The sequence below is a fragment of the Pseudophryne corroboree genome, chromosome 2, assembly GCF_028390025.1.
Source record: "Pseudophryne corroboree isolate aPseCor3 chromosome 2, aPseCor3.hap2, whole genome shotgun sequence".
Lineage (NCBI taxonomy): Eukaryota > Metazoa > Chordata > Amphibia > Anura > Myobatrachidae > Pseudophryne > Pseudophryne corroboree.
In genome coordinates, this window is record NC_086445.1 from 960794115 (window position 1) to 960807876 (window position 13762).

The window sequence follows — 13762 nt, forward strand, 5'->3', positions numbered from 1 at the left end:
GGGGGGTACAAGTTACCCGGGACCAAGCTGCTTCTGGAGCCAGGGTCTGCTACCTCCCCCCCCCCCCCCCCATCCCAGTATACCTTTACTATGGTCGGTGGTGGCACCATCTTCCAGTGGATCTCTTCGGGAAGATGGCGCTACACATAGAAGGCAAAGACTCTGGCACAGTTGCTCTCTAGTGGCCAGTGCCATCTTCCCAAATATCTCTGGGACTCACTACATTCAGATTTCACAAATGTATTGTCAAAGTCGAAAAATATCGTTATTCTCATCGCCATGTACTAACCCCAATGCACATGCCCGCTGCTCGTGCACCCACTCCCCCGTGCGTACGCATCCCCTCAGGTTGCGTAAAGGACGCTCCCACGTCGCCTGCGCGTGGGGATGTGCATTTACGGTAGAGTTTGTGTGCGACTAGCGAGCGACTCGATCGCTACATATTTAACCAATATAATGTGTTTTGTAGGTATTAATCCCCTTAATAATGTCTGCAAGTATGTTTAGTGTAAATGGTTCAGGGACCTGGGAATTCCTCTTTTCACGATACAAAGGGTCTGACAAAGGTTGAACAGTGGTGTCTGGTACCTAACTGAAGAGTATTTTATTAGAAACAATCCGGTGCTGGTTAGGTAGAGATTAATTGCTCCTGCGTATAGTTATGTCTATGAGTAGGTTATGGACATTTACTGTATTTGCGGTTCATTATCCATGCGGCGGGAATCTTGAGGATACCTCCCATCTGAGCAGTTTGAAATAGTCACAGCCCACCTGTTCAAATCCACCTATGACCTTTTGTCATAGTGCAGAGAGACATTCCTGTGTCCAATGAACAATGAGATTGTAGGGCCCATTGTATTGTACAGTATGTTGTGTATATAAAGACCCCCATAGCCAGACCAGCCTCACTTCTCTCCAAAAGGTTTTCCCCGTGATGACTGAGAGCTGGTTTCCAGATAGCGCATGCGATTCATTCCCAAGTGTGTAAGTTTTTCTCTGTGGCCATTTCGTTACTCTGTATGTATGCAATTGTTCTTTTGTAGCTAACCTATAAGTGTTTGCCATTTATCCTCTTTCTGTTTATTTGTATTTGCAATCGTTTGCTAGTGTTTGTATTTCTGCTTAGTTATTGTGTTTAGGTATTAATGTCAGGTCTGTAGTGTATGAACTGTATCTGTTTTCCCCTTTTTACGTACTAAATATCGTCAGTAAAGGTGTTGGAACCTTAGCAAGGAGTGTGTGTTTTCACTAGTTAGTATAAAGGGTTTTTGAGCGTCTCAGTCGCTCAAACAGCTTTCATATCATAAAGGTTAAACAGCGTTACATTGTGATAATATTACAGTACTAAGGTTTACAGTATAAGCATACCCTTATAGTGTGTTGTTACAAGGTTGTCTGTGTGTAAATCAGTGAGCGTCAGCGCCGCTCGTATCCCGCTCTCGCGGTACAGCGTCTGCTACGCTATTAGCGTAGCATTACGGTACTCGGGCCGCCTATAGCGTGCTCGATACCAAGCGTAAGCCGTGAGCGAACGTGCCGCTCGTGCGTCTCGACCACGGCCTAGCGTCTGCTAAGCTAAGTGCGTACCATTACGGCATCTCGTGCGCCTATTGCGTATGTTGTCTTTAATAAGTATATAGCTTAGGTTCAAGGTTACTCCACCTCATATCTGCAGTCAGGCGAAGACACGCAGACTTTATCGATCAGCAAAGGGCGAATAGGTAGTATCTCGTAGTGCTGATCAGATGAGCGTCTGCGTCTGATTCTCTTGGTTTGTAGGGATGCTGGTGGGATCCGGAACCGGAAGGTAAGAACGGTAAGCTATTGTATTTTAAACATGGTTTAAATGTCTCTACTGATACAAATTGCATACTTTTCATTTGTGTATTTTTCACATATCTCCTTCCTGTTTGCCATTTGCATTTGATAACGTGCTGAGAAAAATTTGTTGCTATTTTAGTTAAACGCAAGATTAAATACTTAAAGGGAGTAATTGTAAGGCACACACATAGCCTGGCCTAATTAAAGGTTACTACAGTGGAATACTGTGTGATGTGCAGTAAGCGATTATAGTTAAATATCGTTTACATTTATAGAAGCGTGTTATTTGTGTTACTGCGGACGTGTCTGGCCTGCGTACACGTGTCCCTAACAAAAGGCGGGACAAGCGTACGCGACGCAAAGGCCTACACACGTAGCGTATATTACGCAAAGGAGCGTACAGGTAAGCCCACTTAATACAAATCACACGATAGCATTGTTTTAGTAAGGCGATACGGAAGCAACGCGATAATAGCGCAAGTTAATCTCAGTGTCTAAAATTTTAATCCTTCTCTAGTTGCAACTCCTCTGGGACTAGCCTGTGTTACCTGAGTGAAAGGAATTTTCTGTACAGAAAAAGCAAAGAGTATATGAGGTGAAAGAGTGTGTATATATATATATAAGTTTCTCATTTTGGTTGGAACCACCGGAAGTCGAGTTCTCATGAGGTACATCCGTGAAAGTGATAGCACGTGGTGACTTGGGAGGAATCCCTTGTTAATATTGAAATAAGAGCATTAGAAGTACAGCAGACTAGGAAGTCTACTGTAGATACAGACCAGGAGGTCCAGGTACAGCAGACTAGGAAGTCCGCTAGAGATAGAGTCAAGAGGCACAACCCCGGGAGGGTTGGTGCAATACCCATATAGGCCATTACGCTCTGGCTGAAAGGAATTCGCAGCCGCAATTATCGATTCCGCTGGTCGTAAGGCGTATAAATAGTTATTTATACACAGTGCGACTGTACCGCACAAAAGTGTGTGCATTAGTTTGTTACCTTGATACCCACTAAGATTTACTGTGGGATCATAAACGATACATTCTAACGTGATTTGTGCAGGTTTTTTTTATTTTAAGGGAGGTTCGCTGATCACTCAGGAATTCTCCAGCAACTGATATTTACTGGGAAGGGTAAGTGCTCTGCGGATCACACCCACACGTCCCAGTAAATAGAGGTTCAGGTTGCAGGGGCCCTGGGTTGAGTACGCCAGCGCTAATGCAGCGTGTGGGCATATTGGTCGACGTGGGCGAGAGTGTGTGAAGGTACTCGGTAAACTTTCACCGTCGCCTTACCTCTGGGAACTTGGTTTTTTGTAAGGGTTCGCCGAGAAGGCAACGCCTGCAAATAATGGGGGCCAGTTGCTCAAGTAAGGGGCGATCAACCAAGGTTCAGGTTGTTGATATTCCGCGCCCAACCGGGGCAGCGAGGTACATAATGTGTGAGAAATATGGATCACACGCAGAGGTATTATGCAATGAGTGGGAACGAATGACTGTGCATAATGGGGAAAAGTTCCCACGAGTAGGCAGTTTTAGTCCCGAGGTGTTACAAAATTTAAAGAAAAGGATATGTCTAATAACATCTGCAAAACAGAGGATTAGGCATTATGATTGTTTACAGTTATGGCAACGGGAAGGTGAGATACAAGGAGGATTAGCTTACACAGCTGACTCTCACTTTGGTAAGACAGTTATGGCAAATAGAGAACAAATGGCTGCAGAGAATGGCACACTGGTATATGATAATTGTGCACTTAGCAACTGTATTATTAATGATAAAAATAATTGTAACAAATGTAATAATGATAGAAGGAAAACTGATAAATGTACAAATTCTAATCCGTGCAAGTTGCACTCCATGTTAAACTTCCCTCAGGATTACAAGCAAGAAAGTGAGCCCAGCACGATGTCGGCACCTTTTCCAGCAGCCATCATACAAGACATCCAGGTGGACGCGACCCAATCGGTAAAGGCAGTAGTCAAACCCCCTAACGGAGGGTCAGGTGAGGTCGTGTCCACAGGTAAGTACGGTGTTATATATCATGCACAGACAAATGTACCTCATGTTGTAGAGCCAACACAAGATGATGTGGTTGAATTTAATCCTGTCAGGGTGATCACAGTCCCAAATGGACAGACTGACGCTCTGGGAATCACTCCCGCCAGGAACGGTGCAATGCACCGTCCCTGGTCCCGGACAGAATTGAGAGCAATTATGTCTGAATTCCCTGATCCTAGGAAAGATCTAGCCGCATGTCAGAGGTTTATTAAAGAACTAGGAAACTCCACAGAACCCACCAACAAAGGTTGGCGGACAGTGCTGAGGGCATGTTTGCCCTCCTATGTTGACCTTGCGAAATTTATTACTGATTGTAAGTTAAACGCAGAAGTACCTCATACGGAGGAATACAATCAGGAAAATATTAAGCAAATCAACCTACAGTTAGGAGTATATTTCCCAGCCGTTGTCGAGTGGAACAAAATCTTCTCCATAAGACAAAGAGAAGGGGAAAGTTCTTCTGATTATTTCAATCGAGCACTGCAAGAAATGGCTAGATACACTGGGATCACGGACATTGAGGAGAATGCACAGCATAGAGAGATAGCGGTTAAGGTATTAATGGATGGTTTAAAGGTAGTATTGAGAACAAGGGTACAGACCACCAACCCAAACTGGAGAAATATCTCGGTGGCTGCATTAAGAAAGTCCGCTGTTGGGCATGATCAAAACATCAGCAAGCACAGGGAGGCACGGGGAGGTAAGAAGCCTCAGATCCCTGTGGGTAAGTCATAGGTGATAAGATGTTATAATTGCCAGAGGGAAGGTCATTTTGCACGAAATTGTAGGTTTTAAAGATACACACAAGGTAGATAAACCCCTAGACCAAAAACACGAGCAAAGTCAGGATACACGAAATTGTAATCAGGAATCACCTAGGAAAAAGTTTGGGCCGCACCTGTAATGTGCAGTCAGTAAAGTTGATCATTAGTCGTGACAGTAAGCCTGAGGTTACAGTTAATGAAATTGGGAGGTCAGTTCCTTGTAGACACAGGAACGGCCGGGTAAACTTTGTAATTTATCTTTGAAATGTTTTCTTCTCATCTGTAACTTTCATCGGCAGAACTCAAACATCACATGGCTACTTGGTCTTTTCAGAAGTCTACCTAACCCCAGTATGTCTTACCGGCATCGTTGTGTTTGGCCAGACGCAAAGGGTGGAGAGGGGAAATACTGGTGGGGGGGGGGAGATTATGCAGAGATACTGGTGGACATGTTGATGTGACAGCCTGTTGATGAAAATCTGATAATGTTTTTTTTTCTCTTTCCAAATTGTTCTCTCTCTTTTTGTTCTTTCATGTTTTACGGATGGTATGTCACACAAAAGTTAGACAAATGGTAATGCAAGATTTATTCTCCTTACAGAAAGATCGCTGATTTGGAAAGAATATTGTATCACCGGAGTGTTCGTTTTGGGAAAACTGAGAGACAGCACCTTTGAGATGACATCTGAGCAAGAAGAACAACAAGACCAGAGGACAAATCATCATAACAAGTTTTTTTTCCCCCTTCAATTATTTTTCTGTACCCCCATTACAACTTTCTCTTTCTCCTCCTGTAAGATGGACTTGCCCCAAGAGACTGTGTTCCGTGTTTTCCTGTTGACCCTGTTGTTGACCAGAGCAGTCTGTTTCGGTGAGAGTACTAGTGAGGTCGAGAAAGGATCTGGAATGGGATCTGATGATCAGGATGGATTCGTAGAATTCCAATAGCAACACAATCACCGAGCAAAGGCGAGTACCAGAAAACGATCTAGTAGCCATGTTATTTATAGACATTGTGAAGGATTGTTAGCTGAAGAGAACTGCATCTGTCGGCATTGTGACAGTATAGTCGAGGACGGCTGCATCAAGAAATGTCAGTCCAGTTTTAATATCCACATGGACCGGCATCCATTGAGTGACTATCACTCATTAGTGGGTAAAGTGTTAAACCAGACAGACTGCTGGGTGTGCTCTCAAGTACCTCAAGGTCATAGCAAATCAGGACTAGTACCATTCCCTTTAACGACAGGAGAGGTACTTGAGTTAAGTGGTGGGAGGCCGGTGGACAAGAGGTTTAATATCTCTAGTCCTCCTAGTTTGAAGCTCCACCAATATCATGTAGATAGGTCCTTAGTATGCTTTAACATTTCCAATCCCCGAAAGCCGGAAAATTGGGAAGTGTCATGGAGTAATCAAACCATGACATTTTCACATAGAGCCGATAGAATGCCCATAGATTCAGAGCTTATACGCCAGATAGCCAACAGTAGAAAATATTTCCAGTATAGGTACACTCTAGGAAGTAGGACCATGCGAGTTGGAGAAGTATCACCAGGATACTGTGCACATATCGTACAACCGGATACGTGCACTAGACAGATGGGAGAATTAGGGTTAGGAGATTTCACATGGAAAGTTTGTAACATGGTTATGTCATACTCCGTCCCATATGTTCTCCCCGATGATGCATATTTCATATGCGGGAGGAAGGCGTATAAGTGGCTCGCCCCAAACTCAGAGGGATTGTGTTACATTGGAAAGGTACTGCCTGAAGTAATGACTGTATCCCATAACAAAATGAAAGACATTCACCACGGTGCCTCCTTATACTCACACTCATTACGAGCACGTCGTTAAAAGGCACCTGATAGAGAGGACAGAGCATCCGGCCTCTGATCTGATCCATGAATCCACCGGGATTCAATTCCTACTCGCTTTGGATATCACTCGTACCGCCAGAGGAGTGATAAACTTTAGGTATATAAACGCACTTGCGAACCTGATAGACAATATCACCGAAATGTATGACGACACGTTCAGGTATACTGGGAGAGAGCTACAAGCCTACAAAACAGAGCTGGTTCAGCATAGGATGATTCTCAATTACCTAACAGCAATGACAGGCGGGTATTGTGTTACCCTAGCAACTCAGTATGGTGTAAAGTGCTGCACGTATATTAAAAACAGCACTGAGGACCCGGCCGAGGTCATAGACCAAAAGATGGATGACATTTTGCAACTAAAGTGGGAGTTTCGAAGGAGGCATAATCTTACTCTCGCTGCTGTGGGTAATGAACTGACCAGCTGGGTGTCATGGTTGAACCCACGAAATTGGTTCTCTGGTTTAGGAGAATGGGCCCAAGGCATTATCATGGATGTAGGGAAATTTCTCTTGTGTATTCTGGGAGTCGTCATATTGATTGGTCTGATATTTAGATGCGTTCGGACTTTAATGATGTGTAAACGTAGTACCAGAGTGATGAGTCTGAGGAGCGAGGACACTGTAATACCAATTGGTTTAATTTACGACCCAACGATAGAGACAATGTTGTGATGAAAATGTGATTCCACGGTCCGTTTCTTTCACCCGTTTCTCCTTTGTTTTCCTCCAAGGTACAAGGACATCCACTTGGAAGAAGAATATGACAACCTCTTTTATACAGACCATTGATGAACTATGTCACAGACACCCAATACTTTTAGTGACTTTAACTATCTACTGGAAACCCAATACTTTAGAGACTGTCATTTTATGGACACTGGAAAAGCTTTTGTTCACCACTTACAGCAAAAGCACCGAGAGACATCAGACAACACGTACATCAGACAAGACATCAACAAGACCTCAATCGGCGAATGTATACTAAAACTCACATAGTTATATGACTGCATTTATAACGCTTGTTTCTTATCTTCATCTCTACAACCTCCAGGTAGTATCCCACATAGTCGACAGGTGATTCTCACATATTAGCATCCACATACTCTCCCCCCTCATGTATCATCAACTAATGTGCACCCCATTTGTTGCAACCAAAAGCCGAAAAGAGCTCGGTAGAGTTTGACAGCCCATCCACAGACCCTTAATACGGGATAAGAAGGATTCAAATGTATACTTCGCAATACCTCGAAGCTTGCTTTAAAACACGTACGGCACGATGATACATGACCCCTCAGACATGGATTCATACACACATGCTTTACTATCTCACTAGGTCATATCTTTCCCACCTCCTCCTCTCCTCCCTTTACCCAATCATAAAAAGGTATTTACATGATGACATATATTTTTCTGTTTGAATTGTTTAGGAAGTGGCAGTTATTGGTGACTGCCAAAGGGTGGACTGTCAAAGTCGAAAAATATCGTTATTCTCATCGCCATGTACTAACCCCAATGCACATGGCCGCTGCTCGTGCACCCACTCCCCCGTGCGTACGCATCCCCTCAGGTTGCGTAAGGGACCCTCCCACGTCGCCTGCACGTGGGGATGTGCATTTACGGTAGAGTTTGTGTGCGACTAGCGAGCGACTCTACATATTTAACCAATATAATGTGTTTTGTAGGTATTAATCCCCTTAATAATGTCTGCAAGTGTGTTTAGTGTCAATGGTTCAGGGACCTGGGAATTCCTCTTTTCACGATACAAAGGGTCTGACAAAGGTTGAACAGTGGTGTCTGGTACCTAACTGAAGAGTATTTTATTAGAAACAATCCGGTGCTGGTTAGGTAGAGATTAATCGCTCCTGCGTATAGTTATGTCTATGAGTAGTTTATGGACATTTACTGTATTTGCGGTTCATTATCCATGCGGCGGGAATCTTGAAGAAACCTCCCATCTGAGCAGTTTGAAATAGTCACAGCCCACCTGTTCAAATCCACCTATGACCTTTTGTCATAGTGCAGAGAGACATTCCTGTGTCCAATGAACAATGAGATTGTAGGGCCCATTGTATTGTACAGTATGTTGTGTATATAAAGACCCCCATAGCCAGACCAGCCTCACTTCTCTCCAAAAGGTTTTCCCCGTGATGACTGAGAGCTGGTTTCCAGATAGCGCATGCGATTCATTCCCAAGTGTGTAAGTTTTTCTCTGTGGCCATTTCGTTACTCTGTATGTATGCAATTGTTCTTTTGTAGCTAACCTATAAGTGTTTGCCATTTATCCTCTTTCTGTTTATTTGTATTTGCAATCGTTTGCTAGTGTTTGTATTTCTGCTTAGTTATTGTGTTTAGGTATTAATGTCAGGTCTGTAGTGTATGAACTGTATCTGTTTTCCCCTTTTTACGTACTAAATATCGTCAGTAAAGGTGTTGGAACCTTAGCAAGGAGTGTGTGTTTTCACTAGTTAGTATAAAGGGTTTTTGAGCGTCTCAGTCGCTCAAACAGCTTTCATATCATAAAGGTTAAACAGCGTTACATTGTGATAATATTACAGTACTAAGGTTTACAGTATAAGCATACCCTTATAGTGTGTTGTTACAAGGTTGTCTGTGTGTAAATCAGTGAGCGTCAGCGCCGCTCGTATCCCGCTCTCGCGGTACAGCGTCTGCTACGCTATTAGCGTAGCATTACGGTACTCGGGCCGCCTATAGCGTGCTCGATACCAAGCGTAAGCCGTGAGCGAACGTGCCACTCGTGCGTCTCGACCACGGCCTAGCGTCTGCTACGCTAAGTGCGTACCATTACGGCATCTCGTGCGCCTATTGCGTATGTTGTCTTTAATAAGTATATAGCTTAGGTTCAAGATAAATAATTAGCTTTATCAGTATGTAGGTGGCATCTATCTCCTACAGGCTCCTCCTGCTGCATTTGAAACTTAATTACATGGAGTTCATACAAACATGAATTAGGCCCTATGTACTAAGCTTTGGAGAGACATAAAGTGGATGAGGATAAAGTGCCAACCAACCAGCTCCTGTAATTTTTAAAACACAGCCTGGGAGATGGCAGTTAGGAGCTGGTTAGCTGGTACGTTGTGGTGTATAATCTATGCCTTAGAGAGAGATAAAGTACCAACCAACCAGCTCCTGTCATCTTTCAAACCAAGCCTGTAACATGGTAGTTAGGAGCTGATTTGCTGGTACTTTATCTTTGTCCCCTTTATATCTCTCCAAAACTTAGTACATAGGGCCTAATTCAGATCTGATCGCAGTAGCAAATTTGTTAGCTGTTGGACAAAACCATGGGCCTAATTCAGACCTGGGGGTAAATTTACTAAGATGGGAGTTCTATTTAAGGTGGGATGTTGCCCATAGCAACCAATCAGATTCCAGGTTTTATCTTCTAGAATGTGCTAGATAAATGGGAAGTAAAATTTGATTGGTTGCTATGGGCAACATTCCATCTTAAACAGAACTCCCATCTTAGTAAATGTATCCCCTGGTCGCACACAGGCTGTTTTTTGCACTGTTGCGACCAGGTAGTTGCCGCCTACAGGGGAGGGGGTAAGCGCGGTCCAGGGGTGCGATTGGCTTTGTAGTGAGTTGCACAAACAAAAGTTGTGCAGTTTCTGCATAACCCAGGACTTACTCAGCCGCTGCGACAATCCAGACAGGTGGCGACGTCAGGAATCCGCCACCGGAACGGCTGGGCACACCTGCGCTTTTCCGGACACTCCCAGAAAACGGTGAGTTGCCGCCCACAAATGCCTTCTGCCCAGAGCCGGCCCTAACCAATATGATGCCCTAGGCAAGATTTTGGCTGGTGCCCCCTAGCACCACCGCTGGTTCCGCCTCTGACCTTGCACCTCTTTCCCAGGTGTTTGTACCCCCTATATTTTAAATAGGAACAGTTCGCACATTTGGCGCACAGCCCAAAAAGGGGTGTGTTTTTGCTGGCAAGGGGCATGGCCACACAATAGTAACCCCAATTCCAATTACGCCACATAGTACTGCAACTTTATTCACATTTGATCATGCGATAGTGTCCATAATTCATATTACATCCCACAGTAGTATCACTTTACCTTATAAATGTTACTCCTCACAGTAGAGCCCCTTATTCACATTACATCACACTGAATTGCTCCTTATTCACATTACACCACACTCTATTGCTCTTTATTCACATTAGACGACACAGTAGTGCCCTTTCTATAAACAATGCCACATAGTAGAGCACCTTAAACACATAATGCCACACAGTAATGCCCCTTACACATATGAGACACATTATTAATGTCCTTATAAACATAATGCGCCTTACACATTATGACAACCTTTATTAATACCCTTTTACACATAATGTCCCTTACACATATGCTGCACATTATTAATGCCCTTATACACATAATGACACACATAGTGCCCCATACACATATATATATATATTGGTAGATGCTCAATTAGCTTAGTGATATCATTCAGGTGCTCGAAAGGGAGGGGTATTTCTAAGCAAGAAAAAAAGGCATTTGTTTCCCCCAGCACCCTGAATGATAACCGTAAACAGATATAAATTCCACATGATAATAGAATTCAGAGATCTTCGTTACACATATTTGCGCAAATGTGTGAATAAGCCCCAAAGCCGCATCAAGGCATCTCTGTATATTTGGGGTCCCTAGCGCTATATCTAGGTGCAGGGTGTGGCACCCCAAAACACCAGCATAAGCCAGAAAGACCAGCGTAGCATACCAGTGAAAAAACTATAGTGTTAATAAATTAGTATTTAGGAAGCCGAAGCTATAGAGAAAGTGATACAAAAATGAAATGCAATTAAAATAGAGAAATAGTGTTAAAAAATTAATAAGTGAAAAGTGTTAATAGAATGTAAAGGTATGCCACACTAAGGCCATCCAGCTCAGCCAGTCCAGAGGCACCACACCTCACACCTCCATTACCCCAATCTGGGTCTAAGATTAACCAGCAAGGAGCCACATGATAATGGCTCCTTACTACAATATGTCTAAGCTAAGAGCTACCTACCTTGGAGCAACCCCATAATGCTCCATGTGGCATGTCAGGGCCTGCACCTCCTCCTAATGCAGGAACATCTCTGCCTCTCACAACAAACATATATATTGGTAGATGCTCAATTAGCTTAGTGATATCATTCAGGTGCTCGAAAGGGAGGGGTATTTCTAAGCAAGAAAAAAAGGCATTTGTTTCCCCCAGCACCCTGAATGATAACCGTAACCAGATATAAATTCCACATGATAATAGAATTCAGAGATCTTCGTTACACATATTTGCGCAAATGTGTGAATAAGCCCCAAAGCCGCATCAAGGCATCTCTGTATATTTGGGGTCCCTAGCGCTATATTTAGGTGCAGGGTGTGGCACCCCAAAACACCAGCATTATCATGTGGAATTTATATCTGGTTACGGTTATCATTCAGGGTGCTGGGGGAAACAAATGCCTTTTTTTCTTCTTTTTTTCCCCCCTTACACATATGTTGCACATTATTAATGCATTTTTACATGACAAACATAATGCTCCTTATACATATTCCGAACACTACTGCACAATAAACCCACTCACATGCACACAGCACTCACACTTTCACTAACACTGTGACCTCTGCCTCTGCTTGGATACAGATGTGTCCTCATAAATATTGCCTCAGTGCTAACGTTGGGAATATTTTTTTTAATGAAAATGCATCTTATTTGCATTGCTATGTGGCTAGGATGAACACGCAGCTTCTGCTGATTAAAATGATATGCAGCATGCCAATATACTGTGCGAGACTGTGGCTGTATTCTGCATATGAAATGCTACACACAGAATATAGGCATGCCACATATCATTTTAATCAGCAGAAGCTGCTGATGCCCCTAGGCATATCAAATGCCCTAGGCAATTGCCTAGTTTGCCTATGCCTATGGCCGGCTCTGCAAGTTCTGCCTGTCAATCTTCTTGCGATTGTCGATGTGAACGCTTTCTTCATTAGATTCGTCGCAGCCCGGCGCCGCCGGCCGACGCGCCTGCACATTGCGGGCCACACGCATGCACTGTTCAGACCCGATCGCATGGCTGTAAAAAGAAAATGCAGCGTGCGATGGGGTCTGAATGACTGTGCATTGCAGGGGTGGCAGATATAACATGTGCAGAGAGAGTTAGATTTGGGTGGGGTGTGTTTAAACTGAAATCTAAATTGCAGTGTAAAAATAAAGCAGCCAGTATTTACCCTGCACAGAAACAAAATAACCCACCCAAATCTAACTCTCTCTGCACGTTATATCTGCCCCCCCTGCAGTGCACATGGGAGGTCATTCTGAGTTGATCGCAGCCAGCAACTTTTTGCTGCTGCTGCGATCAACTAATCACCGCCTATGGGAGTCATTCCGAGTTGTTCGCTCGCTAGCAGATTTTAGCAGCATTGCACACGCTAGGCCGCCGCCCTCTGGGAGTGTATCTTAGCATAGCAGAATTGCGAACGAAAGATTAGCAGAATTGCGAATAGAAAATTCTTAGCAGTTTCTGAGTAGCTCCAGACTTACTCCTACACTGCGATCAGCTCAGCCCATTTCGTTCCTGGTTTGACGTCACAAACACGCCCTGCGTTCGGCCAGCCACTCCTCCGTTTCTCCCGCCACTCTCGCGTTTTATCCTGGCACGCCTGCGTTTTTCCGCACACTCCCTGAAACCGGTCAGTTTCCGCCCAGAAATACCCACTTCCTGTCAATCACACTCCGATCACTTCAACGATGAAAATTCTTCGTTCGGACGTGAGTAAATCTACTAAGTTTTGTGCTAAAATACTTAGCGCATGCGCACTGCGTACCATGCGCATGCGCATTTTTGCCTTAATCGCTCCGTTGCGAAAATCGGCAACGAGCAAACAACTCGGAATGACCCCCGATGGGGGAGTGTATTTTAGCATAGCAGGGCTGCGAACGCTTGTGCAGCCCTGCTATGCTTAAAAAGTTTCCTGCAAAACAAGACCAGCCCTGCAGCTACTTACCCTGTGCGACGGATCCAGCGATGAAGGTCCCGGTCCTGACGTCAGACATCCGCCCTCCATTCGCCTGGACATGCCTGGTTCTTCTTACCACTCCCCAAAAACGGCCTCCAACTCAAGGTTGTATCCGCCCCGGAACGCCGTTCCGCTGTCAATCTTCTTCCGTCCAGCGCTGCGTCTTTTTTTTCATGGGCGCTCCGTTGCCTGGCGACGT